Below are 26,166 nucleotides of genomic sequence, written 5' to 3'. Positions count from 1 at the left end.
AGTGAGTTTTTAAAAACAATACTTAACGTCCCAAGCAATGACAATTTAAAGTCTAAAAATACTACCAAAAATGGGACCCATTACAGGGGCGCAACCCACTGTTTCCTCAACTCTGGCAGCTGGCTGCTACAAACTAGACACAGATGCAAAACTAAGACTAAGAGATTATTCAGTTAACTTTCCCCCTAAACGCCTAAATCAGACACAGCTATTCAGGAATCCCTTCGCTTAACACTTGCTGCCCTGGCATGAACAAAACAATACCCGTGGCAAACAAAGTATTTTCCCTTTCTCCAATTGCGATCCCGGGCCAGAATTAAGAGAACCGGAAATCTCCCACGTCAACGACGAATGAGCTGGGCTTCTTCATCCAGGGCGACTCAGGGGCACCTCTGCAGTTCTCCGACCACGATCCCCGGCTTTCTCACACACACACCCAGGTCTCAGGAGAGATTAAAACCAGCGCCTGGTTCTCAACCCGCTCCTACTGCCCCGAAGCCCCTACCCCAGGGCATTACAGTTTAGGTCCTACAACAGGGGTTACGATGCCACACTGAAGGCGTTGGAGAAGCAAGCGGCCACGCGGCGCCAGAGCCGATCCGAGAAAGCCCAGGAGAGGCGGGCTGAAGCCGTGGGGGGGCTGGAAGGACGAATTCCTTTCCCGATGGACCAGAATCGCCTCACCCCGGTGCCTCGGCCTCGTTTTTCCAGAGCCTGTCCCCCCGCAAACCCACGGCATCGCAGCCTGGTCCCCGGCCCCGCGCCCGCCGCGCCGAGTCTGGACGGACACAGCTCCACCGCCCAGGCCAGCGGGCCCCAGGCTGGCTAGATGATCTCCCTAGGGCTCCAATGCACGGCCTCAGCGGCCACAGGGTTGGAACTCACGCCTGAAGAACAGGGGGAGGGACAAGAGGCTCCGGGACCCACGCGCGTACTGTACCTGGAAGATGGCGGTTCCGGCCGAAAAGAAGGAGGCGGCGCCGCGCGCGCGCCTTACAAGGGCCTACGGGCTGCCCGCGGCGCTGCCTGAGAAAACGCCGGCCGACAGCCACTCTTTCCTGGGTAAGGGTGTCGTCTCTGAGAACCAGAAGAACCTGTGAGGATATTTTCCTTTCTTGCGAAAAAGAGGTAACCGACCGACACAAGCTGACACTTGGATCTTGCCAGACAGCCCGGAAAGGGGCCTTCAAGGGCGTCAAACAGGCGCAGACGTCGCGAGCGTGATGACGACCGTGATGACGTCATCACTTGCGTCAGACACCACGCGCGAAATGGGCGTGTGCTTGCGTCCTCGGGCGTCTGAGACGTCTGGTGTTATGTTGTCTGAGTTCTTTTCTGTGCTCCGAACTGCAGTTTGTGGGGATGGTTATGTGGACACAAAAGCAAAATTATGGTGAAGAAAGCATGTTGTACGGTTTATATGTCTTTCAAACGTTTTTCCCCTCAATGCGTCGAAACACTACGCATCTGCTGGTAGGTACGTACCCCTGTTACAACCACTTTGCGAAGCAATTTGGCAAAATCTAGTGAAACCGAAAATATGCAAATACCAAATTCCAGCATTCCGCTCCTAACTGCTTATCTTATGGGAACTTTGCTATGTAGACAAGGATATCCACAACAGCACTAGGAATAGAGGCAAAAAGTTGGAAACGTCCACCGATAAGAGCATAAACCCGTTATGGGGTATTCATACGGTGGAATATTATATGCCAGTAAGTCAAGACTGAGCCCGCAAATGTGATGAAGCAAAAAGAGGGACATGTGGAACATACATAATAGGACAATTTATACACGTACAATTTTGAAACATGCAAAACAATACTATATATTGCTTAGGCATATATGCATATGTAGTGAAAGTAGTCAAGAAATACAAGGGGATGAAAATCAAATTTAGAAAAGTGGTCTTGTCTGGTAGGAAGGGGACTGTAAAGAAAGGGGTATACAGGAGGCTTTAACTATTTTGACTAATTTTAAGCTGGTTATTGAATACATGGGAAGTGATTGTTTATTCATCACTATACTTTTTAATAAATATTTTCTAAACAATTTATTTTTAATCAATATTAATCAATATTAATAGTTTTTAAAGGGTAGATTTAGATTTAGCAAAAAAATTTTTTAGAAAAATGGTACAGAGAATTCCCGTATACTTGGCACCCAGTTTACCCTTTTGTGAACATCTTAACATTAGTATGCTACAGTTTCAATTAGTGACACAATATTGTACATTTTTTAAAATTAATTAATTTATTTTTGGCTGTGTTGAGCCTTCATTGCTGCACCCGGGTTTTCTGTAGTTGCGGCGAGTGGGGACTACTCTTCGTCGTGGTGCTCGGGCTTTTCATTGCAGCAGCTTCTCTTGTTGCAGAGCACAGGCTGTAGGCATGCGGGCTTCAGTAGTTGCAGCACACGGGCTCAGTAGTTGTGGCTCATGGGCTCTAGAGTGCAGGCTCAGTAGTCATGGCGCACGGGCTTAGTTGCTCCGTGGCATGTGGGATCTTCCTGGACCAGGCTCGAACCAGTATCCCCTGCATTGGCAGGCGGGTTCTTAGCCACCGTGCCACCAGGGAAATCCCATTTGGATGATTTTTGACTAATGTAAATATGTAGCCTTGGAACCAATATCCCCAATCAAGATCCAGAATATTGCCATTCCCATTAACAATTCCCTGTGCTTTGTCCCAGCTGATCCCCTCCCCAACTAGAACAATCCAACATTCTGATTTCTATAACCATAGATTAGTTTCGCCTATTCTTAAATTTCATATAAATGGTACTGTACAGTATGTGCACTTTTTGTCTGCCTCTTTTTTTTTCAGCTTAGTGCTTTTAAGAGTCAATCATGTTGTTGCTTGTACCAGTAGTTTATTTTATTTTTTATTGATAAGTAGTATTCTACTATATGAATTTACCACAATTTATTTATACATTCTCGTCTTGATAGAAATTTGGTTTTTTCCTCTCAGTTTTATGCTACTATGAAAAAAGCTGCCATAAATATTTTTGTGAATATGTTTTCTGTTCTTCTGGGTGATACCTAGAGCATTGCTTGATCATAAGGTATCTCTAACTTCATAGAAAATTGCCAAATGGTTTTCCAAAGTGAACCTCTATTTTTATTTATTTACCATTTTCCTCTGAAGAGAGTAAGGCATTTATTTTTATTACAGGCTTTTAAAGTAGGTTTGTGTCATTAGTTCTATCATACAGATCTGAAAACCAAAGTGGTTTCCTAAGTGTCTAAAGGTCAATTTACCTCCAGTTTGAGATCATTAATATAAAAAAGAATAAGAAAAGGATTGAAACTTAAAGAAATGTGAAGTACATTAAATGTAGAAAGTAGGAAAACTCAAAATTCATTCAGTATTTATAAGCATCTCGATTAAATAAGGTACTGAAATGCATAATGAGACTATAAAAATGAATAAAACATGATCCTGGCCCTCAAGGACTCCACAGAGAGCTTGGTGGAAGAGGAAGATGCTAGACTACTGTAAGTGGAAAAGCAGACGACATGGAGTTGAGCAGTGTGGGTGTTCTGTGGATGACCCACTGTGCCTAGATTGGAGGAGGGCATGGGAGAGAAGAATCCCTGGATAAAAAACGAAGCTTCACAGAGGAGGTTGAACTTGATGAAGGAGTCACACTTTGACCAGAGAACAAGTAGTAAGGGTATTTTAGGCAGAAAGTATTTTTGCATATGTAAAGGTGTACAGATGGATAACAACTTTAAAAACTCAGAGAAATGAAAGCCATCCAATAGCCTTAGAAAATAAGGTCAACAAATGAACAGGAATGTGACATTAAAATGAAGCCAATTTATGATTTTGCACCAGGCTTGAGTAAACTACTAAGAGAAACCCATAACTTTCGGTCATTAAAGTAAGTTCACATCTCTATTTCCACTTTTGTATTTTTCTCTGTAGAAGCAGATAAACGAAGTATACGTTTTGTTTTATTTTGGTTTTCAGGAGACATTGGCATTTTAACTCCAGCGGGGCAAATTTTCTAAGCTAGGAGGAAACGTGGATCTGTCCTCTTATGTGTGAGGCTCTAGTTGGAAACTCTGAGTGTCAGTCAACTCCATCGGATTTGCCCTTTGTCTTGGTGTATTGGCAGAAGGACAATTTCAAATAAGAACCAGTTAGGATTTTCTAGTGTAGAAAATATATAATGAAAACAAGACAAAAAGACAACCCTCAGAATGGGAGAAAATATTTGCAAATGAAGCAACTGGCAAAGGATTAATCTCCAAAATTTACAAGCAGCTTATGCAGCTCAATATCAAAAAAACAAACAACGCAATCCGAAAATGGGCAGAAGACCTAGAGACATTTCTCCACAGAAGATATACAGATTGCCAACAAACACATGAAAGAATGCTCAACATTGCTAATCATTAGAGAAATGAAAATCAAAACTACCATGAGGTATCACCTCACACCAGTCAGAATGGCCATCATTAAAAAATCTACAAACAATAAATGCTGGAGAGGGTGTGGAGAAAAGGGAACCCTCTTGCATTGTTGGTGGGAAGGTAAATTGATACAGCCACTATGGAGAACAGTATGGAGGTTCCTTAAAAAGCTAAAAATAGAACTACCATATGACCCAGCAATCCCGCTCCTGGGCCTGTACCCTGATAAAACCATAATTCAAAAAGAGTCATGTACCACAGTGTTCATTGCAGCTCTATTTACAATAGCCAGGACATGGAAGCAACCTAAGTGTCCATCGACAGATGAATGGATGAGAAGAAGTGGCACATGTATACAATGGAATATTACTCAGCCATAAAAAGAAACGAAATTGAGTTATTTGTAGTGAGGTGCATGGACCTAGAGTCTGTAATACAGAGTGAAGTAAATCAGAAAGAGAAAAACAAATACCGTATGTTAAAACACATATACGGAATCTAAAAAAAAAATGGTTATGAAGAACCTAGGGGCAGGACCGGAATAAAGACGCAGACGTAGAGAATGTATTTGAGGACACGGGGAGTGGGAAGGGTAAGCTGGGACGAAGTGAGAGAGTGGCATGGACATATATACACTACCAAATATAGAATAGATAGCTAATGGGAAGCAGCCACATAGCACAGGGAGATCAGCTCAGTGCTTTGTGTCTACCTAGAGGCGTGGGATAGAGAGGGTGGGAGGGAGATGCAAGAGGGAGGGGATATGGGGATATATGTATATGTATAGCTGATTCACTTTGTTACAAAGCAGAAAGTAACACACCATTGTAAAGCAATTATACTCCCATAAAGATGTTAAAAAAAGAAAAAAAAATGCATTAGACCCTTGGCATGTAGACTCAATCCTAAGCGAAAATAGCTGAAGTTTGGGTGAGTTCAGAAATTAAATTGTTGTAGAAAAAAAAAAACCAGAAAGTATATAATGAGAATTTTGTCTCCAGGAAAATGTCACTGTAATGATAGCCAAAGTAATGCGGCAGAAATACTATGAATAATTGAAAAACACATGGTGAAGAATAATTACACAAAATAATCTTTTTTCAATGAAAATTTTCATTTGAGATCTTGAGAAGCAGAAAAAAGTGAAGAGAAACTTTTTTTTAAATCAAGTAAGACAAAGATTGTACCCTTCCAGAACTTGATTCTCTACATGAAAACAGGCATAAACAAGCTTGTGACCATGTGATTAGACATTCAAACTGAATCTCAACCCCATAACTCAGATCCTCATTATCTGCATCCAGATTTTTCTGTTCTCAAATCCTGTTTCTTGCTCCAGCTTCTAAAATATCTTCAACTGCCCTAGACTTTAAGGCCAGAGCAACATGAGGAAGAACCTAATCAAATATCAGGAGTATTCAGACAGAAAAAGTATTGACGTGAGAGTTGGGAAAGACATTGCAGTGATTTATGGAGACCTAGTTATGTTTAGACAGTAAGGCACAACTTGGAAATGTGTGGCAGACAAATTTCACGCCTTTTGTTAACCCTGTTTGATTGATAATATGGCTATCTGGACCTGAGTTGAGAAATTTTTTTTTTAATGACCTTATTCAGTGCCCCATCAATAAACAGAATATCAAGTTTTCATTTCACTTAAAATTTCAAGAATCCAAGTTGAAAATCAACTGATCGTCTATCTTTCAAGGTCCAAGCGTCATTCATATGGAAAATTAGAACTCACTGGTTCAAAGACAAAAGACTTGTCTTAAAAAGGCTCAAAAGATTTCTTGGATAATAGACAGTCTTACAAAATACATTTTATTTTTTTTAACATCTTTATTAGAGTATAATTGCTTTACAGTGGTGTGTTACTTTCTGCTTTATAACAAAGTGAATCAGCTATACATATACATATATCCCCATATCCCCTCCCTCTTGCATCTCCCTCCCACCCTCCCTATCCCACCCCTCTAGGTAGACACAAAGCACGGAGCTGATCTCCCTGTGCTATGGGGCTGCTTCCCACTAGCTATCTATTTTACAACAAAATACATTTTGATGAGCTAAGTGTAAATGAATCAGCACAGTGGATTAAGTTATCCTTAAATTTGTTTTACTTATTATTTATTTATTTAAAAAATTTTACACTTTGACTCCCTTCACCCATTTCACCCACCCTTCACCCCTCCCCCTGCTTCTGGCAACCACCAGTCTGTTCTCTATATCTAAGACCTTGGTCTTTTTTTTTTTTTTTTTTTAGATTCCATGTATAAGAGAGATCAGACAGTATTTGTCTTTCTCTGTCTGAGTTGTTTCACTTAGCTTAATGCCCTGAAGGTGCATCCACGTTGTCACAAATGGTAAGATCTCTTTCTTTGTTATGGCTGAGTAATACTGCACTACATATGTATATTTATATATATGTGTGTCTGTGTGTGCATCTGTGTGTGTGTGTGTGGACAAAAAAACCCTAAAGATCCATCAGAAAAACTGTTAGAACTAATAAATGAATTCAGTAAAGTTGCAGGGTACAAAATCAGTATATAAAAATCTGTTACATTTCTATACACTAACAACTATCAGAAAGAGAAATTAAGGAAACAGTCCCATTTATAATTGCATCAAAAAGAATAAAATACTTAGGAATAAATTTAAACAAGGAAGTGAAAACCTGTATACTGAAAACTATAAGACATTAAGGAAAGCAATTGAAGACACGAATAAGTGGAAAGATATTCTGTGCTCATGATTGGAATGAAATAAATACTGATAAAATGTCCATACTATTCAAAGCAATCTATAGATTCAATGCAATTCCTATCAAAATTGCAATGGCAACTGCTGAATTGTCTTGAACTGAAGTTCTTGGATTTTTAAAAAAATAAATTTATTTATTTTTGGCTGCGTTGGGTCTTTGTTGCTCCATGTGGGCCTTCTCTAGTTGTGGCGAGCGGGGGCTACTCTTCGTTGCGGTGCGTGGGCTTCTCATTGCAGTGGCTTCTCTTGTTGCGGAACATGGGCTTTAGGTGCGCAGGCTTCAGTAGTTGTGGTGCGTGGGCTCAGTGGTTGTGGCTCGTGGGCTCTAGAGCGCAGGCTCAGTAGTTGTGGTTCATGGGCTTAGTTGCTCCGCGGCATGTGGGATCTCCCCGGACCAGAGATCAAACCCATGTCCCCTGCATTGGCAGGTGAATTCTTAACCACTGTGCCACCATGGAAGTTCAAGGTCTTGGATTTTTAATTTATCCTGTAATTAGACTAATTTTGCTTCACTGTTATTCTCTCACGTCCTTATATTTCCAGTGAAACTGCTTGTTAGGTCAGATTTGTGGGAAAATCAGATAGGTATGGAACTCACACTTGATTATGCTTGTTAAAATTTCTCTTGGAGACACTTTAAAAAGAAATCCACAGACGTTTTCTCAAAATAGTCTTTCTGGCTGTCAAATGGAATAGGTGAGCAATTAGGCCTCTGTCCTCTGATTAGATTCAGAATTTTCTGCTGACTAGCACAGTGTCCTGTCTCTACCTTCTGCTGTCATTCAGGTACTTGGCTGTACTCTGATGGAATGAAGAAGAATCTGTGGTTGAAATATTTTGACTACAGTACTTGCTGACAAAAGACTAAAACCCTTTTAGCCATTAGAAAAATTACTCTGGCTACAGTTTCATAGATGCCAGGAATTTTTGAAATAGACTTTCGCTGGAAAAACGATAATAACTTTAACCATTATAATGAACCACAATGACATCAATATGCTTCTGCAAAGTAACTGATACAAGATGCTTTTGAAAAGTTTTAGCACCAGGACTTGTAGCTGAAGCAAAAAGTGTTACGTGAATAACCTTCGTCAGACATTGTTTTAATGCTGCTAATTTTCACAAAGCTTTCACATTTTGTAAATACAATTCCATTGCCAATTATTTTCTTCAAACTAGTTTTCACGAATCTGTGATACTTAAAAGTTGGTTTCTGTAGTATTTGAAAGCTGATTTACATGCATGAAATTGGTAAGTTTAAATTTAAATCATTTGCTAGAATTCTATTTAATTTTAGTTGATCTAGGAGAAGATATTTGAAACTGGAGGATAAACTGGATAAGGAATTTCTGGGGTTAGTGGTCTGATTTCTTTGGCACAATGGATTTCAGAAAATTTAAATGTAAGCGTCATAAAGGTAAGGACTTAGTCACTATAGGCATACTACTTCGTATCCAGTGCTTAGCAAGTAGTAAATGCTCAAAAAATATTTGGAAATAGAGATGGAAAAGATGGAAATGGATGGAAGCAACATGATGGCCCCATTGGATTTTAATAGTATTAATGGAGTTTTAAGAAAACTCGTTCACAGTTGCAGAGTCTTATAGTAACAGAATGAATTGGGGTTTAGGGTCCACTTGAGATTGATAATGAATCCAACTTAGTCTGCTGCCCAGCTGACTGGTTTCCTCAGTAGTACTCAGGGCATTCATTCATTCATGGAGCATGCATTCACTGAGCACCTATTATGCGACAGGCACTGATGTAACACTGGAGACACAGAGGAATAAAACAGACAAAAATCCCTGTGCTCTTGAAGTTTACATTCTAGTGGGAAAGACAGATCATAAATAATATACCATTTACATGATTATGTTATGATATACACACTATGACAGATGTAGACAAGTGCTATGGAGGAAAAAAAAAGCAGGAAAGGGGAATGATGAGACATTACTATTTAAAATAGGGTGATCAGAGAAGACCGCACTGAGAAGGAGCAAAGAGCTGAAGAAAGTGACGAAGGAAGCCATGCAGATGCCTGAGAGAAGAGCGTTTCAAGCAAAGAGAGCAGCAAGTGCAAAGATCCTGTGGACAAAGTATCTGTGGATGTCAGTGTCCGACATGCTTAAGCAATGCGGAGGTGGGGTGTTGGCAATGGGCTGGACCAAAGAGGAGGGGAGATGGCATAGAATGTGGTGAGAGGTAGTGGGGGACCTCTAGGTGTTGTATGTACTTCGGTTTGAACTCTGAGTGAGGTAGGTGGGAAGGCATTAGAGAATTTTGAAGAGGAGTGACATCTAACTTTTATAAAAGATTACCCTGAGGTTAGTGTTAAGATTAAACAGAAGGTAACTGAAGGTAGAAATATAAAATTCAAAACTAAAAGGTAGAGACTTCAATACCCCATCTCAATAATGGATAGCACAATCAGACAGAAAATTAGCAAGACTATATCAGCCAGCTAGACCTGACTGACATCTGTAGAATATTCAAACAGCAATAGCAGAATAGACCTCTCAAGTGCACATGGAACATTCTCCAGGATAGAACATATAGTAGGCCATAAAACAACTCTCAAAAAATTCAAAATAATTGAAATCATATAAAGTATGTTCTCAAACCACAATGGAAACATAAGGGAAAAATTTGGAAATCACAAATGTGTGGAAATTAAATGATACACTGTAAGTTACTAATGGATCAAAGAAGAAATCATAATAGAAATTAGAAAATACTTTGAGGGACTTCTCTGGTGGTCCAGTGGTTAAGACTCCACGCTCCCAGTGCAGAGGGCTGGGGTTCGATCCCTGGTCAGGGAACTAGATCCCACATGCTGCAACTAAAAGATCCCACATGCTGCAACAAAGATCCCACCTGCTGCAACTAAGACCCGGTGCAGCCAAATAAATAAATAAATATGTTTTTTAAAAAAAGAAAATACTTTGAGATGAATGAAAATGAAATATACCAAAATTTATGGGATGCAATGAGAGCAGTACTTCAGGAAAATTTAAGGTACAAATTTTTTTCAATTGAGGTATAATTGCCATATAACATAATATTAGCTTCAGGTGTATAACGTAATGATTTGATATTTGTATATATTGCAAAATGATCACCACAATGTCTAGTTAACATATTTTGGAATAAATCTACTTAAGTGCAAGACTAAAAAATTTAAAATTACAAAGTATTGTTGAAAGTAATTAAAGAAGACCTAAATATATGGAAAAACATCCTATGTTCTTAGATTAAGAAAGACTTAATATTGTTTAAAAGGCAAAATATATTTGGTTTACGTATTCAGTGCAAACCCTATTAAAATATTTGCTGGCCTTTTATTGGAGGATAGAAATTGACAAGCTAAAATTCTCATGGAAATGCAAAGGACTCAGAATAGACACAATGATCTTGAAAAAGAAGAATAAAGTCTGAGGACCTACACTTCCCCATTTCAAAATTTGAAGCAAAGCTACAGTAATCAAGACAGTGTGATACTGGCAAAAGGATAAACTATAGATGAATAGAATAGAATTAAGAAGCCCCAAATAAACCCTTACATTTATGGTCAATTGATTTTTGGCAAAACTACCAAGAAAACACAATGGAGAAGGAGTCTTCAAAAATGGTTCTGGGATAGTTGAACATCCACATATGCAAAAAAATGAATTTATATCTCAACCTCATACCATATGCAAAAGTTAACTCACAATGGATCACAGACCTAAATGTAAGAGCTAAAACTGTAAACTTTAGAACAAAACAAGGTCTTCGTGACCCTGGTTTTGGCAATGATTTCCTAGATACAACACCAAAAGCACAGAGGTAAAACAAAATATAATGAATTAGACTTTTCAAAATTAAAAATTTGCATTTCAAAAAACACTTTCCAGAATGTGAAAAAACCTGAGGATGGGAGAAATATTTGCAACTCATATATTCAATAAGGGACTCATATCTAGAATATAAAACTGTAACAACTCAATAATAAAATGACCCAATTTATTTCAAATGGGCAAAGGGTTTGAATAGACATTTCTAAAAAGATATACAAATGGCCAATAAGCACATAAAAAGATGCTTAATAGTAACTAAGGAAGTGCAAATAAAAACCACAATGTGATACTGCTTTATACCTACTGTAATGGCTATAATTAAAAAGTCAGATATTAACAAGTGTTGACAAGGATGTGGAAAAATGTGGAGAAATACATTGCTGATGATAATCTAAAATAGTGAATCCACTTTGGAAAACAGTTTGGCAGTTCCTCAAAATTGAGATCTCCAGCTATTATTGTAGCACTGTTTATTTCTCCATTTAATTTCGTCCATTTTAGCTTCATGTATTTCGGAGCTCTTTTATTAGGTGCTTCATATACTTTGGAGCTATTTTATTAGGTCTTTTATTAGGTTTTATATTTGGAGTTCTTTTACTGGGAACTCATTTATTAGATATAATTGTTACAGCTTCTTGATGGATCAACCCTTTTATCAATATAGAGTATGTTTCTTTGTCTCTTGTAGCAATTTATTTTCTAAAAGTCTACTTTGTCTTATATTAGTATAGCTACCCAGCTGTCTTTTGTTTACTATTTACATGGAATTTTTTCCCGTCTTTTCACTTTCAACCCATTTATGGCTTTGGATCTAAAGTGAGTCTCTTGTAGACAGTTTATAGTTGGATCATGTTTTTAAATCTATTATGGCAATCTCTACCTTCTCATCAGAGAGTTTAATACATTTTCTTTTAACGTAATTATTGATAAGGAAGTACTTTGGTCATTTTGCCATTTGCTTTCTATACATCTTATATAATTTTTGTTCCTCAATGCTTCATTCCCACCTCCTTTTGTGTTTAACTTTTTTTATTATACTGTTTTGATTCTCTTCTTATTTCTTTTACTCATTTGTTTTAGTTATTTTCCTAGTGCTTCTCCTGTGTATTACAATTAACATTGTTATTTATAACAATCTAGTTTGCATTTACACCAAGTTACTTTCAATTGTGTCCAAAAGTTTGCTCCTATGTAATTCCATATATGTTGTTATGTACCCCATTTTATGTTGTTATTGTCACAAATTACATCGTTCTACATTGTGTGCTAATTTACATAAATATTTAGTTGTTGTTTATGCATTTGTCTTTTAAATAATGTAGAAAAAAAACAAGGAGTTACAAACCAAAAATACAATAATGCTGGCTTTTGTATTTTTCTATGTAGTTGCCTTTACTGCTCTTCTTTATTTCTTTGTAAGGCTTCAAGTTACCATATATTGTCCTTTCACTTCAGCCTGAAGGATTCACTTTAGCATTTCTTTTAGGGCTGCTCTATTACTGACAAATTCCCTCAGTTTTTGTTTTTCTGGGAGTGTCTTAATTTCTACTTCATTTTTGAAGAATGGTTTTGCCAGATATAGAATCCTTGGTTGATAGTTTTTCTCTTTCCATGCAGGCATATCTCAGAGATATTGCGGGTTCAGTTCCAGACCACTGCAGTAAAGGTAATATCACAATAAAGTGAGTTATAGGAATTTTTTGTTTTCCCAGTGCATATAAACTTATGTTTATACTATACTGTAGTCAATTAAGTATACAATAGCATTATGTCTAAAAAAACAATGTATATGTCTTAATTAAAAAAAACTTTATTGCTAAAAAATGCTAACCATGATCTGAGGCTTCAGCGAGTCATAATCTTTTTGCAATAGTAACATCAAAGATCCCTGATGACAGATAACAATAACAAATATATTAATGATGAAAAAGCTTGAAATATTGTGAGAATTACCAAAATGTGACACAGAGACATGAAATAAGCAAATGCTGTTGGAAAATGGCACCAATAGGCTTGCTCAACAGGAGGTTGCCATGAACTTTCAATTTGTAAAAAAAATGCAGTATCTGCCAAGCACAATAAAGTGAAGGGCAATAAAACGAGGTCTGCCTGCATTTTAAATGTAATACACTGCCTCTGGCCTCCATCGTTTCTCATGAGAAATCAGTTGTTCGTTTTACTGGGAATCATTTGTACAGGATGAGTTGTCTTTCTCTTGCTGCTTTCAAGGTTCTCTCTTTGTCTTAGGCTTTTGCCAGGTTGATTATACGTGTTTTAGTGTGAATCTCTTTGAGTTTATATTACTTGGAGTTCACTGAGCTTGGGTGTGTAGATTCATGTCTTTCGCCAAATTTGGGCTGTCTTGGCCATTATTTCTTCAAACATTCTTTCTGCCCTTTTCTCTGGGGCTTCTGTTAAGTGTAAGTTGGTGTTTTGGATCATGTCCCACAGACCTGTTAGGCTCTGTTTATTTTTTCCATTTTTTTTTCCTTCTCCTCCTGAAACTGGATAATCTCATATTCACAGATTCTTTCCTCTGACTGCTGAAGGCTGGTTTTTCATTTTAGTGATTGTACTTTTCAACTTCAGAATTTTAAATTGATTCCTTTTTTTTGTGATTTCTGTCTCTTTATTGATATTCTCAATTTGGTGAGACATCATCCTCCTAGTTTCCCTTAGTTGTTTTTCAATGGTTTTCTTTAGCCTTTTGAACATATTTAAGATAGCTGATTTAAAGCTTTTTCTGAGTCAGTGTCCAGTGTCCAGAGTCCAATGTCTAGGCTTCCTCAAGGACGGTTAATTTTTCTTTTTCCTGTAAATGGGTCGTACTTTCTTCTTTTTTTGCACACCTTGTAATTTTTTGTTGAAAATTTGACTTTTTTAATATTGTAATGTGGCAACTTTGGAAATTGCTTTTCCCCACCTCCCCATGATTTGTTGTTGCTTGTTTTTTATTTTATTTTTCTTTTTATCAATATTTTTTGTTGAAGTATAGTGGATTTACAATGTTATGTTAATTTCTGCTGTACAGCAAAGTGATTCAGTTATACACACATATATATATATATATATACACACACATATACATTCTTTTTCATATTCCTTTCCATGATGGTTTATCACAGGATATTGAATACAGTTGTCTGTGCTGTACACTAGGACCTTGTTGTTTATCCATTCTATATATACATGTTGCTTGTTTTTTAAATGACTTTTCTGAACTAATTTTTAAAGCATATTCTCTGTAACGTATGGCCACTGAAGCCCTTTCCCACTAGGGGTCAGATAGTGGTTTGGCAGAGATTTCCTTAAATGCCTGGAACCAGAAAAACCAAAAACAAGGCACTAAAGACTCTTTTCGGTCTTTTCAGATGGGCTCTGTGTCGGGTGCTCCTTCAGTGGCCACCCGGGCCATGTACTTCCTGCTCACAAGGAGCTGGTAGCTCAGCCGGAGCTGAGAGCTTTGAGCCTTCTCAGGTCTGTTCTGAGCACGTGTCAAGACCAGGCCTCCATGTGGCCTTCCAGAGCCCTGGAATACATGGAAACTTTTCAAAGCCTTGATTCCCTGAAGTGTGCCCTTCTCAAGACTCTTTTTTCCCAGGATTGTTGGTTTTTCTATTGCTTGACCTAATTGTTATCCTTTGTTGCACGTGGCAGCAGCTAATACATTTGTCTTTAAATGTTTTTGGCAAATGTCACCCAGGAAGCTGCCTTAACCCTGGGGAAGCTCCAGGCAAGCCCTTAAACAGATTTTTCAGGGAGCTACCATACAGGTCAAAATGCAGAACTACAATTCTTTGAGAGTAAGGTCAGTATTGGTTTCTCTGGTACCAGTAACCTGCACCAGGGAAGTGGGCTTCTGTCCTCAAGTGTGTAGCTGTGTTGGGGAGTCAGGGTGGTGACAAGGCACGTTAAAATGCCACAGAGCTCTCTTACCAAAATTCAGCTTTTTTCTTCGTTAAGCTTTCCCCTTGTTGTTGTAAGTTTTAAGAATTAGATTCTAGAGTGCTGAAGAAGTTCATTGTGGTAATGTTTCCCAGCTTCTTCATTGCTGTTGTTGAGGGATGAAGTTTCAAGGTTCTCTACTCTGCTGTTTTCACTGATTTCTGTCCAAAGGAGAGAGTGGGTGAGGTGGGTGTGATATTACTGGTTCCAATAAAAGAGTGGCATCCAGTCCAGATCCCTTCAGGTTTGGCTGGCAGTCCTCTGAGTTGGAAGGCACTGACCGGCCCCCTGTGTGGGGTCACCTTTGAGGTATGGACGCAAATTCTGCCTCAGGTGCCTTCACTCTTCAGGCGTGCAGACTGACAAAAGGCTTTTCATCTGCCTAGAAGGTTTTCAGTTTTCCTGGAATAAGTGAATCCAGGAAAACCCGGCCCTGGGATACTTGGCGAAGGTCTTCACAGATTCCAAAGTTCAGCACTGGACACGGGCCCTGGGATGGTGAACTTTTATGTGACCTGGGAGAAGATCCAGAAAAGAATCAATCCGTCCTTTTACCTGGACTCTTTTGAAGACCCCTGTTTGACATCCTGCAAACATAACTCACGCCTCACCTGCCTCGGGCATTTGGTAAGGGAGAATCAGGATGGGCTTTTCAGTTGTCCACGGTGTCTCGATATGCCTCAGACACAGAGCTCCCAGATCAGCGCAGCCCCGGAGGCTGGCGGCTGAGATCAGAGCGCTGTGCCTGTGCCGAGCGCGCACCGCACGATGCTGAAATTCCGTCTGGATCCAGCCACCGCCGGCTCGCTCGGACTCTCTGCGACCTGTGGTGTGTCCTGCTGAGTCCGACGGAGAGTGCTGAGACGTTCCTTCCTCTCTGCTGCTTGTGTCCTGGGCTCCGCTTCAGCTCTGGCTGCCACGTTGGATGGAAACGGGGAGGAGGGTTGACATGGGGTGGCGTCTGTGCAGAGTCCGCCTCTTGTCAAGGGACATTCTCCGTGTGTTTAGAGCTTGAATTCTGGGTTGGGAGCCTCAGAAGAGGATAAAAAGTTGCCGTGATCGCAACCCAGGACCCATGAACCTTAAAATTTCAGAAGGCGAGCGTTTTCCTGGTTTTGACCCGAAAGCCATTTCCTTTTGGGATGCTTCTGATGGTTTCCATCTATACGCATTCAAAACTGTGTTTACCTCAGGGCCTTGGCATTAACCTTCTGTCCTAGGATCCCAGGACAGGGTGAGAATGTGGAACCCATGAAGGTCCCTCCCAAGTGAGCTACAAATACTGCCGTTTGGCCACAGCCATCCCGAGAAAACACGTAAACTCTTCCTAAAATGAAAAGCAAATGGGAGAAAACTGTTGGCTTACGTGTGCCCAAGCTCTTCTGTTATGGCAAGGGGTTTATAAGGTTGGGAATACTGAGCGGGTTTTGTTTTGTTTTTTCTCCCTGATAAGGAAGCCTTAGGATAGAAATTGCTAAAATAGGTCATTAATTCTAAGTGGTAGGTTTTGCTTAGGATGGACCCAGAACAAACCCAAGAGGTACCATTACAAGTGTGGTTAGGTTTCCTCTTGTATGTTTCCGAGAAGACATGTCCATGAATTGCTGCTTCCAGAGGAAACCAAGAGACTGTTTCTGAACGGTATCCAGGAGGATCTGTGTAAACCGTCAGTGAAAATGCTCCCAGTCAAAAGGAGAGATGTGTGGGTGAACCGTGAACAAAGAAACCTTATCCTGTTGAAAGCTTGGACTACCAAATGAGAAAGGGGACCAAAATGCAAACGAAGAATCCAACTGAACAAGGCAAAGGGGGCCTCAGAGTCAGAAGGTTCTTAAAAGGGAAGTGCTTGCAAAGAGAACAAGGAAGTCAAACTTCTGAGGGATTCACTCCTCAAACAGAGAACTGGACAGGTATGTAACCAAATAAACCACAGAGTTATCAAGGTTCCCAAGTTTACATTAGTCTGTTAATGGTGGCTATAGACAACTCCCTCATGAGATTATAAAGACCAAATATATTCTCAGACATCAACATAACAAAATCAGCCTTTAAACTCTTTCTGTTTGGAAATCCAGGTTTATAGGATTTTCAATATTTTCGTATCTTGGAGGAAGATCTGAACCAGTTAGGATCACCCTGTAATGTTTGGTTTATCTCGGAGTGCAGAGTGCTTGACTTTTCTCCTGACTGCCGTCTGAAGTGCTCCATCATGTTGGAAACAGAGCAACGTGTCAGCAGTGCTGGCCTCTGGCAGCCCTCCTTGGTCAAGTTCCTGCCGCTAAGGTATGGATTTGACTGCAGAGTTGGCTGTTGCTTTTAAATTCCGTATCTTTAATTGGTTATTTTGTGTTATTTGGCTAATTTACTTATATAGGAGTAACTAGTGTTCTTCTTTTTACAGAAAGTCCTTTTAATGGTTATCAAAATGCAGGGTACGGAGGCTTAAAAGTACACTTTGGTGGGGGGCGGGGGGGGCGTTGCTCGGTATTTAGCGTTATAATTTCCTTTTACGTTTACTGCCATTATCAGATCAATTAGGATTGGGAACTAAGGAACTAATTCACTCTACCAGGTTGGGCTGAAGTAATTATGACTGTAAGGCTCCCCAGGTTTTTCCTGATCCCGGCCTGCAAGGAAGTGACAGACTCGTGTGTAAGGGGAGGATTTCATAAGCCACAGAGCAGACACCAGGCAATTTCTTCTGGGGGGAATTTGTGGGCATCATTTCTACATGTGAATCAGCCCATAAGAGTGGGCTTACGAAATGTAATTCCAGAAGGATTCAACACTTAAATGTGAAAGGTAAGACCTTGAAGCATTTAGAAACAGGAGACCATCTTTTCTTCACCTCTGTGTAAGAAAGAAGTACTTCAACGAGACACAGGAAGCTCTAATTGGAAAGATTGACTATGTTAATCTGTGTTAAAATTAAGAACTTCTGTTCCTCAGCAGGCCAACAAGAAAGTGCAGAAACAATCTACAAACTGGGAGAATGTATTTGCAGACACATAGAGCTGAAGAAGGAAGTAGTATTCAGATTAATCATATAAAACGAACAGAAAAAGACAACCAACCAATGGGAATACGGTCCAAACGCATGAAAACACATTTCACAGGAAGCAGAAACACAAATGGTGAGTAAACATACAAAAAGTTGCTCCCCTTGTTAGTAATTAAGGAAATGCAAGAAGAGACTGTAATGACATACCACATAAACCCCACTGAATTGGCTAAAACTAAGTCTTATAATCACAAGTCAGTCTCAAAGATCAGTAGAAACTCTTACACGCTGCTGGTGGGATGATAAACGTACACAACCGCTTGGACACAATTTGAGAATACCTTGCTAGTTGAATGTTCACATTCCCTATAACTCAGCAATTCTACTAGTATGTACCCTACAACCGCTTCTGCACGTGCACACAAGGAGCCATCCATAAGGACATTCATAGCAAGACTGAAACGGTATTTCTACCTTCTTTCCTGCATGCATTGAATAGATGCAAAGTCTACCTCTCTGGGTGAAGTCACCTAGAATTTTAGTTATATGCATAACTCCTTAGGGAAGTGCTTAAAAATTAACAAAGAAGATTTTTGTAGAACTACTCACTCTTTTTTTATTCTGGATAATTTTAACCTATCATCAGATTGGCAAGTCACCTCTAATAAAATATAAACTGAAGATAGATTTTTTTTTCTTCATTGTCTAAGCTTTTCAATTTTGTTCTCCTTTGCTATTGTCTAGTTCCAAAAGGAGCAGCTTAGTGTGAAATTTGTGGGAAGGATGCTATTCAGAGTTTAATGCCATTATGTAGTAACCCAATGAAAGTCCAGCATAAAGAATATAGGTGTTTCTAGAAAATGCTAAAAATTATTTGAAAAATGAAGTCATAGACATAATTTCTCTAAAATGGAACATTCAATCATAGAGTTGGAGGTTGAATAAATGAATGGATGATTGAATGAAAGGTTGTTTCAAAATGCATCATTAATGAATTGGAAATAATCAACTGTGTCACTTAGTCCTAAAAACATTCCTCTAAGGAACTATTAGCATCATATGGCAAACTTTAAGAAAAAAAAAAAAAAAAATGATACCCAAGCCCCAGGTGAATTGAATCAGAATCTCTAGGAGAGGGGAGTAGACATTAGTATTTCTTAAAAGCCCCCGGATGAGCCTAAACTGTAACAGGTTGTGAAGCACAGAGCTACAGCCTTGTATGACTTCAAAGTGAGACCCAAGGACAACGTCACCTGGACTGTTGTTATCATTCAGAATCTTTAACCCCACCCAGACCTGCTGAATCACTCTGCAGTTTAACAAAGTCGCCAGATGACATGTAACAGTATTAAAGTTTGAGAGGCTCTGGGGAGTTGGAATTGCCTTCCATCCTGCATGCTATTCTGCTACATCTTGGATCAGGAGGTTGGGGACAGGTCTTTAAGATTCTGTTCCCACTTTAACCTGAAAATGAGTGTGGGGTGGGTGAAATAGGTGAAGGTGGTCAAAAGGTGCAAACTTCCAGGTCTAAAGTAGATAAATCCTGGGACTTCCCTGGAGGTCCAGTGGTTAAGACTCCACGCTTCCACTGCAGGGGGCATGGGTTCGATCCCTGTTTGGGGTACTAAGATCCTGCATGCTGCACGGTGCGGCCACAATCAATCAATCAATCAATCCTGGGATGTACTGTACATCACAGTGACTATAGTTAATAACACTGTATGTATATTTGAAAGTTGCTAAGAGAGTAGATCTTAAAAGTTATCATGCATGAGGAGCCCCAAATAGCTGAGGGTCAGACTCTGTTTCAACTTCCAATTGAATGGAACTATGTGTTCCCTGCAGAAATATCCTTCCGAGGCCACAAGCCCAAAGTCAGACAGGAAGCAGGTCTTCTTTTGGTGGTTATTTGGTGTCATAGTGAGAAGGGCCACTCCTATCCCCCCACCTTGGTTCCCAGACCACTGCAGTCCGGTTATGGGGGCAGTGGCACCAAATGCTGGCTGCTGGTTTGGGGAACTGACTGCATCCACTAGGCAGGTACCCACCTTGCAGGGTCTTGCCTTCCAGCTGTCACCATATCTGTCTTCAGCAGGCCCCTCTATTAAGCAATCTCTTTCTAGGGAATGAAGCATGTGATAAAGCCAGTGAATTCCATGGCCAAGCTCCCACTGGCAAATGACAGCCTCTGAAAATGCATCTTCTTTGGGGAGGAGATGCTGAGTTGCAACACCATGGTGATAGATAAGACATTCTCTAAGTTCAGGAATGTTGGTGCTGGCAGAAGTCCTGGGGGCAGGGAAGGAAAATCTGTGATGGGAGCAAAGCTCTGTCTCTCTGAGGCTGGTTCTGGCCCCTCCGTGACGGAAGGGGTCTCCGGCTGGTCCCCTTGAGGAGCAGTGCCATTTTAGGGTCTCAGTGTTGCTCACCTGCCGGCAGATTGGACATTCAGCCTTGTGCGGAGCCAGACCGGCGCTGGTGAGAGGGAGTGTGCTACTGGCCTGTGCACAGCTTCCACCCTCGCCTCATGTGTCCTTTGCTCATGGGCCCATGGAGCAGGCACGTGGGTGGCAAGGAAGAGACTTACACACATCCACAGGGTGCGTCATCTTGACCACTTGATTATCGCTCTGGGCTGCGTTGTACCTCCTAAATCCATGTGTTGAAACCCTAACCCCCGTGTGTCTGTATTTGGAGACAGGGCCTTAAGGAGATAATTAAAGTTAAAGGAGGTCATACGGGTGGAGCACTAATCCAATAGGACTGTTGCCCTTAGAAGAAGAGGACGATTATATGTTCATTATAGCTTAGTAAAGCTGGAAAAAAATTTCAATACACAAAAATGAGGAGCAAAGGGAAGAAAAGACCGAGAGACATCAAAAAGCCCTCTATGCATGCTCAGAGGAGAGGCCAGGTGAGGACGGAGAGAAGGCCACCTTCTATAAACCAGGAAGAGAGGCCTCACCAGAAACCAGTCCTGGTGGCACCTTGAGCTCGGACTTTGAGCCTCCACAACTGTGGGAAGATAAATGGTGGTTGTTTAAGCCTCCCAGTCTGTGGAATTGTATTCTGACAGCCTGCGTACGTTCTGTGCACATTCCAAAAAGTCCAGCCACACGTCTCTCCCCAAGGTCTCCTGTCACTAAACAGACAATTTATTTTTTCCAAGTCCCCAATCAACGTGGTGAACATGTTACCACTGGCCATGAATTGGATGGATGGCATTCCTCAGACCTCCTTCCCTTCCATACAGAATAAACCAGAAGGAATGCCTGGAGTTCCGCCCGCTGGGGGGACCGCCTCTCCCTCCCTACTTTCAGGCCATCCCTGTGCAGGGCCGCAGCTCAGCGGCTCATCCCTGCTGTCTGGTTCCACCCTGCCATGTGCATCCATTAATAAATCCAGCCCCGCTTTTCCTTCTCTGTATGTGGCTGCAGGGAACTTGCCGTTCAGGCCGTCGGCATGTGTTGAGAGGCAGTCAGGCAGTAGGGAGAGGTACCGTGGAGCCTGGACTGACTGGTCTGTGGTTTCCAGACCTGCAGAACTTGGTCTCAATGTATCATTCACACTTTACAGCGATGCTGCTGAGCATGTCCTGGGCGTGATGGGCAGCTTAAATCACATAGTCCTTTGTGACCCAGGGTCAAATGTTCAGTCCCTATGGGGCTCTGCAACAGTCCAGGAGCTGCTTTTCAACTGAAAAACTAGTTATCAGCAGTTGACTTTACTTGGGTCCTATTGGGCTTGCCAGGAGCCCCCGATAGCACCTCTGTCTGCCTCAGATCCTTCCACGCCACTGGGTCTGCTGCTCAGACTGCTTGTAACGCAGCCTGGATTTGTTTCTGAACCCCTTTCATACCCTGTGCCCACTCAAAACCAGTAGCCTTGTCAGATACCCAGTAATTAGGTCAGAGCGGCACACAGAAAATTATGGTTTAGTTTGCCTCTAAACTCACTACATGTTGTGTCTCCTATGTGGTACATGGGGCGAGATGCAGCAGCTATCTCTCCCATGTAGCAGGAGACACCCCAACATGCCCCAGACCACTGGGCCCCTGGAACCATCAGTGATGTCGCAGCCGTGGACTTCCCAGGGGGTTATCTCCCAACTTCTTCAAGTCCACGTGTTACCAACGCACCTGAGACGCCTGCCACCTCCTGCTCCCCAAATCAAATTAGCATAATGCCATCAGTGTAATGGGCCAGCGCCATGTCCCATAGAATAGCGAGACAAGCAAGCTCCCTCCAGATTATATTACGACAGCAGGATTCGATTTAGCTCTAAGGCGGGACAGTTAAGATATAGTGCTATCCTTGGCACATGAAGGCAAACTACTTCTAATTTTTTTTTTTTTTTTTTGCAGATAGAGAAAGGGCATAGTGTAAGCATTTTCCAGATAATTAGGTGCATACCAGGTGCCTGAAAGTGTTGCCTTTCGAGCAGCCAACCCACAGCAACCCTGCTAAGAGAAAGCCAGGGTAATGAATTTGCCAATCGGTCTCCAATCTCCTGCTGGTGCCTCCAATTACCTAAGTCCATCTGAAAACCAATCCTACAGGTCAGCCCGTGGGACACAGGCAGAGTGGAGAAGGTGGAGATTGGGTCAGAGATGCAAATGGAAACCAGCCACCGTACTGGAACATGACATAGCACACACCAGATAAACGAATGAATAATTAGATCCTGCTCCAATGTTAAGGAAGGGGTCCTTTCTTAAGAATAGAATTTAGGAGTCATGTCACTGGGCAGGAAGCTTTCTGGATCAAACCGATTGAAGTTAGACTGCCAGGACAGGATGCACTTTCTGACTATTTAATATACAGTGGAGTCAGAGATCTTATATGCTAGCAAGGGCAGGATTTGAGGTTTTGAAAATTCTAGTGTCCTCTGCTGATACACCAGTGTTTCAACCGTCTCCTTAATGAGGTTGAGTTTTATCACAACCTAATGCCTCCCGCTTTCCGCTCGAGTTGGGGCACATTCTTCCTTCTGGAGATTATCAGGAGGTACAGGGTATTAAGATATTGGCACCTATGAACCTTGAGGACATTATGCTAAGTGAAATGAGCCAGTCACAAAAAGACAAATACTGCATGATTCCAATGAGATGAGGTACCTAGGGTAGTCAAACTCACAGAGACAGAAAGTAGAATGGCGGTTGCCAGGGGTTAGGGGGAGAGGAAATGGGGAGTTATTATTTAATGGGTACAGAGTTTCAGTTGTGCAAGATGAAAAGAGTTCTGGAGAAGGATGGAGGAAACAGTTGCACAAGAATATGAATGTACTTAATGCCACTGACCTGTACACTTAAAAATGGTTAAGATGTTAAATTGTATGTTGTGTATTTTACTACAGTTTTAAAAATTGGGGGAAAAAAGACATTGGTACCTGCTGTAGAAAAGCATACTTTAGAGATTCCTCAACCGATTAAAATCCCAGCATTACCACTTACTAGCCTTGGACAAGTTACTTAACCTCTCAGACCCTCAATTTCCTTACTTCTAAACTGGTATTGATAATGCCTATCTCACTGGGATACTGAGAGAATCAGGGAGATAATATGCATAAGCATTTCCAGCAGAAGCCCTTTATAGACCCTGATGCCCTTTGTCCTTTGAAAGAAAAACACAGGAAAGGAACCATCTTAGGACAGGCAGGCAGCTCTTAGAGGCAGCTTGTTTGGGCCCATCCTGTCCCATGAGGCATAAGGACACGTACAGATAGATCCCTTAGGTGCTGGCCACCCTCGCCTACAGGGATTACACATTTTCACATGCTGTTTCACATGCGGTTCCTTCTTCCTTTCTGTTCTGGCCACACCCCTCCTTTTGTGCCGACAGAAAAGCTGATCATCCTTCAGGTCTCAGCTTAAACACCCTTTCCTTTGCAGGCCTTTTCTCACCTGGTCAGGGAATCCCTCCTATAACACTGTGCTAATGCCATGAGTTGTCTGTTCAGCTACTCAAGATCATAAACCCCACGAGAAAAGGGACCATGTCTGTCTTCTTCCCACTTGTAAGCCCAGAGCCGAGTAGATCCCAGGGAAATGGGAAAGGCTGTAGGAAAACTGTGGAAAGACGTGGGGGCCTTGAGAACAAGACAGTACCATCCTCGGCCAAGACATTTTAGAAGATTCATAGAAGACAGAAAGTGGATAGACAGTGGGTCACAGCAGAACAAAATGATAACTCCAGACCACCATGGAAGGAGTGGCTGTCTTTCCCGGCAGAGCCCTGGAGCAATTCCAGGACCTGGAGTCAGCAAGTTGGGAGAGAAGGAGGGATGACTTGAAGGGCCATCTGGAGACTGGCTCAGACAGTTAGTCCCTCCCCTCCATGAAATATCTGGAGAAGCACCACTTGCTGGGGCCGCAGCCCTGGGAGTCCTGACTCCGACAGTGTAAAAGCTGTGTCTGTGGAGATCCCACGTGAAGGGGTGGGGGCAGCAGACTGAGGCAGAGCGGGGGCTAAGACTTGGGACCCCCATACGGAGCCCCAGGTAAAGGTCTCCACTATCAGAGGGGATTCCTGTTGGTTCTCACAATTCCGAGCCTGCCTGTGAAGGGGACGGACCCCTTTACGCAGACTTCTTAGCCAGCCCCCGGTTCTGGTGGGGATGGAGGGTGGGAGCGGGGCGGGGGAGAGACCTTTCAGGTAAATGGGTCTATAGCTATTTGCAAAGGAAACGCATGTAAGTTGCCTGTAAAAATCAATGTGTCCCATCATTCCTAAGCCTAGCCATGCCAATCAAAGATCGTAAGAGGTTTAAAAGCAACTAATGCTGTGAAAGACCAGTGAGTGGGAGAGAAGAAACAACACTTAAAAAAAAACCTTTCTAATCTAAACTCCAAAAGATAGACTATTTATCCATTGAAAAGAAGAATAGAAACAGATGGCCATGAAAAAAGAGCCCTGAGAAAATCCAAAATTCTCAAAAATTAAAAACGTGATTGCTAAAATGAAAACTCAAAAGTAGAAGGTCTGAGCGAAGTAAAAGATCAAACAGTGATCCAGAAGATACGGACAGAGAGATATTCCAAAATATGGAGCAAAAATGAGGGAGAGTTAAGAAACATAGAGGATTCGATATCTATCTAATAGGAGTATTGGAAGGAGAGAACAGTGAATGAAAAGAAAGTGTTTAAAGAAATAACTAAAGATAATTTCCCTGAACTGAAAAAAACCTTAAGTGTTCAGGTGGAAAAAGTTGAGTAGTACCAAAGACAAGGAATTAAATACACACACACACACACACACACACACACACACACACACACACACACACACACACACACACACACACACACACACACACACACACACACACACAGAGACGTATTTTGATTAAGGTCCAGAATGCCAAGTTTAAAAAGAAAACCGCTAAATTTTGCAGTGAGGAAGGAAAAGAAGTCTCTCATAGGAAATAAGGAATACATTAGAATCAGGAATATCTAAAGTGACATCGTTTGCTAAAACATAGGGGAGCAACGACCCCCAAACTTAAAACTACATCCAATCAGACAAGCAAATGTGAGGATAAAAATAAAATGTTAAGCACTCACAAAGTTTATCTCTCCATATTCCCTTTCTGGAAAAATTAATCAAGGATGTGCTCCTCCCAAAGGGAGAAGGAATCCACGAAAGAGGGAGGTGTGAATCCCAGAAGCCCAGGAACCACAGGGGGTCATGTGAGTAACAGGCCTGGAGAGCTGTCAGTTCAGATTAAAACGGGAAGTAAAAGCCCAACAAGAAGATGTCTTTAGGAAGAAAATAGATTTCATTACACACATTGAATATTTAGGAACCTAGAAATAATGACAAAGTGAAGATATTTCAATAACTACATGTAAACATGCACACACACATACACACAAAAGGAAACTAGAAACGGGGGAAGACAAAACAAATGCTGTACAAGCTAGTCATGATCCGAACAGGAAGCTAATTAAAACGTGATTTTGAGCTATACAGAGAATTTAGAAAAGTCTTTCATCGTGACGCAGGTGTCATGACACTATACTTTTCTGTGGGTTCAGTCGCATCACTTGTTTTTGCACTGAACCTCTATACAGAGCACAAAAGACTTGATTATAGTTGTAGGACAGAATGAAGATGTAAGAGCAATGGCAAACTTGAACAGAAATAGGGAACGGGAGAGAAGCAGAAAGACCTGCAGATCCGTGGTGACCTCACCTCAC

The 26,166-nt window shown here is 41.2% G+C and overlaps 1 long non-coding RNA gene across 1 annotated transcript; it reads left to right on the top strand.

Moving 5' to 3' along the window:
* The first annotated feature begins 1,348 nt into the window (after positions 1-1,348).
* LOC132508822 (uncharacterized) lies at positions 1,349-17,936 on the top strand. The gene is made up of 4 exons (XR_009536785.1): positions 1,349-1,477; positions 12,640-12,688; positions 15,063-15,153; positions 17,917-17,936. It is a non-coding gene; the product is annotated as an uncharacterized LOC132508822 (long non-coding RNA).
* The last annotated feature ends 8,230 nt before the right edge of the window (positions 17,937-26,166 follow it).

The sequence above is a fragment of the Lagenorhynchus albirostris genome, chromosome 18, assembly GCF_949774975.1.
Source record: "Lagenorhynchus albirostris chromosome 18, mLagAlb1.1, whole genome shotgun sequence".
Lineage (NCBI taxonomy): Eukaryota > Metazoa > Chordata > Mammalia > Artiodactyla > Delphinidae > Lagenorhynchus > Lagenorhynchus albirostris.
Note: the sequence above shows the minus strand (reverse complement) of the source record. Positions and strands in the feature narration are given on the sequence as shown.